The sequence below is a fragment of the Alligator sinensis genome, unplaced genomic scaffold (genome assembly GCF_000455745.1).
Source record: "Alligator sinensis unplaced genomic scaffold, ASM45574v1 scaffold1294_1, whole genome shotgun sequence".
Lineage (NCBI taxonomy): Eukaryota > Metazoa > Chordata > Crocodylia > Alligatoridae > Alligator > Alligator sinensis.
In genome coordinates, this window is record NW_005842310.1 from 104,149 (window position 1) to 107,579 (window position 3,431).

Sequence of the window (3,431 nt, forward strand, 5' to 3'; positions counted from 1 at the left end):
TTGTTAAAATAAGTTCAGTATTGATGTATGTCAGCGCATTTAATAACTAACTAAATAGCAGATATCCTTTAAAGCTAAGCATTTCCTCTTCTCTTGATACATATATATGACCACTTTTGATGGGAGAATAGTTTTTTAGGATGTGTTATAAATGGGTGAATATTACAGGGCACAGTTAAGTCAGAACTCAAGATGCTGTGACCGTGTATTGGGGCATAATATAATAAATAGCCTTTGAAACAGTTTAAAGTAAGTTTTGCGAAGCCTTCTTATCAAGGTCAGTTATTACATTATTCTCTCGACAGTATTGGTAAATCTCATTAAAAAATAAATAACCTGGTGAAGTCAATGGTATTAGTTCAGATGGAAAACAGGGTACATTTTTACCTTTAAAGACCAGCTAAATCAGAGATATTATAGCATGAGATTTCATAAACAGAGGGCCTACTTCATCACATGCTCTGAAGGGACTGCAGGAAGCAGAGCTGAAAAATAGAATGCTGTGATTAGAATACAAAGGCTAGGGAAGAGGGGAGGAAAAAGAAGAGGATATTGTTGAAAGTGGCAAGTTGGGCGGGAGAGAGAAAGGCGAAGCATTTAGCCCACTGAGGGATGCAAGGTATATAAAAACTAATCCAGGTAATGGTTTACCTAAGGATCCATAATTTCAGTGCAGACCATACTTAGCACAATCCAGTCTGTGGATGATTTTTTTTGTTCCACAATTTCCCATTGAAGTTCATTTTTAATATTTTGTTGTTTAAAAATAGCCATTATGAGGTCAGCGATGGAATATCTAGGGAGATTAACGTGTTCTGTCACAGGTTTGTGTGTCTTTCTGGAATTGATGTCAGATTTGTGTTCATTCATTCTTACACAGAGGTGTTGCTCCAGCTGTCCAATGTAGATAGCAGAGGAACAGGGATGACATGTATGACATTGGTAGGGGTGCAGGTAAATGAACCTCCTATATTATAATCCATGTTATTTGGTCCAGTGATGATGTGGTCTGTGTTGATGAGGGGGAACAGCTGGCAACTAGGTCTGGTGCCTTGGTGAGAAGAGAAGTTATGTAGTCAGCCGCTGGAGACAGACTGTTTGAGGTTGGGAGACTTTCTGTAACTCAGGATAAGTTTGTCCCCCATGGCTACCTTGAGATGATCATCATTTGTCAGGAGGGGTTGGAATTTGTCAGGAGGGGTTGGAGATCATTAATGTTGTGGCTGAGGTGATCAAGATGGGAGCTATAATTTACAACTGAAGGGATTTTGTTGTCCTTGTTTCAGGGCTGCTATTTGATTATTGTTACTACATCATGTTAAGGCATGTGGCATCTATAGATTCAGAATGGTGCCAATGTATTTAAAGAACCTTCTGCCCCCACATCACATGGTTTGTCTTATGGCTAAATAGCACTCTAAGACCTTTGTTCATCCGGGTGCAGAAATTGCTTTATCAATATCTACCCTGGGCACCTCAGGGAAGGTGGGCAACTGATGAAGGGGTTGAAGGGATGGGCACACAGGATGCACCCCCTTGTCACATCAGGTTACTTTCACAAAGGGAGAGTTCCTCTGAGCGCTCCCCCTCAGGTGATTATCTTTCCCTGTTTTCTATAAAATAACCATGTCCATGGATCTGCTTATAGACAAATCTCCTTTACAAACAGGGGAACAATGTAGAGTCCTCATGCATTTTAAATGTTAATTTAAAATGTAATTATTGGGAATTCCATAGCCCAATAAACAATTGCAGAATCCATTTGTTAATAATTTTGAATTATTCCAGGCAGGACCTTGGGTGCCAATTTCTGCTATTCAGCTCATGCTAATTTTCACAACCATAAATCAAGAAGGGAAATTATCTTTATTCCCACAAATGGATATTGGACTTATTCCTCTGGCAGCATCTAGAGCCAAGCACTGAAAAAAAAAAATCTGCCAAGTTGTAACAGGTATTACAGAGGAGTAATAGATATCAATGGTAAACTCATCAGCAGGGATCCTGGTGTTTTGGATTTAAAAAAGTAACCCAAAATCCACATTTTTCCATGGTTAAAATGAAGCATCACTATATACATATACTTTTAAAACTTTTTTTTAAATCTAAAATTGGGGATTTTTTTTTTTATCAGAGAAAACCAGGATCCCCGCTTGTCAGTGAATCAGCATACATGATTTCCTTATTGGAAACAATATTATTTTGCTATGTTTTCCAAAATTCTGCTCTCTCAATGATGGGCATCTTTAATTAGGAATAGTTCATCATTCAGGAATGAAGATGAAGGGGAGTGAGATTTTATACAAAGGGTACTTGTGGATTTAGTTTGGTTACTGAAAATTACAGGACCTAGGATTTCCCCATCACAATTGTTAATATTCTCTTTTAGGAGCCTTCCGCCTTTCATCTTTGCTCTCAGATCAAGGCTTAACTCAAACAACCATTGTAATTGCCACACAAACAGGTTAAAAGACTCAGCACTAGTCTTCCAACTCAGGGTTTATTTTCTGTATCTCACTCTGAAATGCTTAAGTGAGCTGCTGCATGGCATGCAGTCCAATTACATGAAGCCAACTTCTCATGCATGAAGAACAAGATGGGGAATCGCAAGACTAGAGAGGACTACTGGCAAAAAGCTAACAGTATAAGTTAGGAAGAATTAGAACTCGGGAATGAAGGTGTTGTCCCCAAAGGACAGTGAGTTCGTGCCCGGTGCGCTTGTGCCAATAAACACACAGGGGTGAAGGATCCAACTTAATCTTTATTTCTGCGCAGAAAGCGGTGCTTGGCAATCGTTCGCAAAGCAAGCACACCCATCCAAGTGGGCATCAGCCTTATATAGCTACTTGACAGGTTGTACTTGCTGATGTGGTAAATTGTGCTGCAAGCCCAGCAAGTAACCCCCTTTCCAGCTCCCCCCCAAGTAACCCCCCTTCCGACTCCACCAGGGGCCTCGCTGATATGGCCTCTCCTAGCAAGGCCAGCAATTAAGCAACTAGGCAGCAAGCGATCTCCCCCAGCCTAAACAACCTACTCTATGCCCTTGGTTAGATAAAATACTTTTTCAAAACATACAGAGCTGTTCCCAAAGTATAAAAAAACCTATAAAAGTTTCAGGGGTACTCATCAAATCCCCCCTTCGAGGCTATGACCCTAGGAAATAGGACCATAGTCCTCGACCATCTTTTTCATCTCCAGAAATCTCTTCGCTCTCTCCCGATTCTTTTGGATCGGGTTTGTAACTGATGGTTTTACAAACATCACGCGGTGAGCGGGGGAAGAAATTGATTTCTTGAGTACCTCACAACACATTGGCACACACTGTACCCCACAACAAATCATCAAGAAAATACACATACCTGCCACAACTAATAGGAAAATTTGCTTAAGCCATGAAAAATTAGGAAGCCAAGAAGTAAGCCATGAGAAGT

The 3,431-nt window shown here is 40.3% G+C and overlaps 1 pseudogene; it reads right to left on the reverse strand.

The window, feature by feature from the left end:
• Window positions 1-3,153: 3,153 nt before the first annotated feature.
• LOC112551047 overlaps window positions 3,154-3,431 on the reverse strand; it is a 4,752-nt pseudogene continuing 4,474 nt past the window's right edge.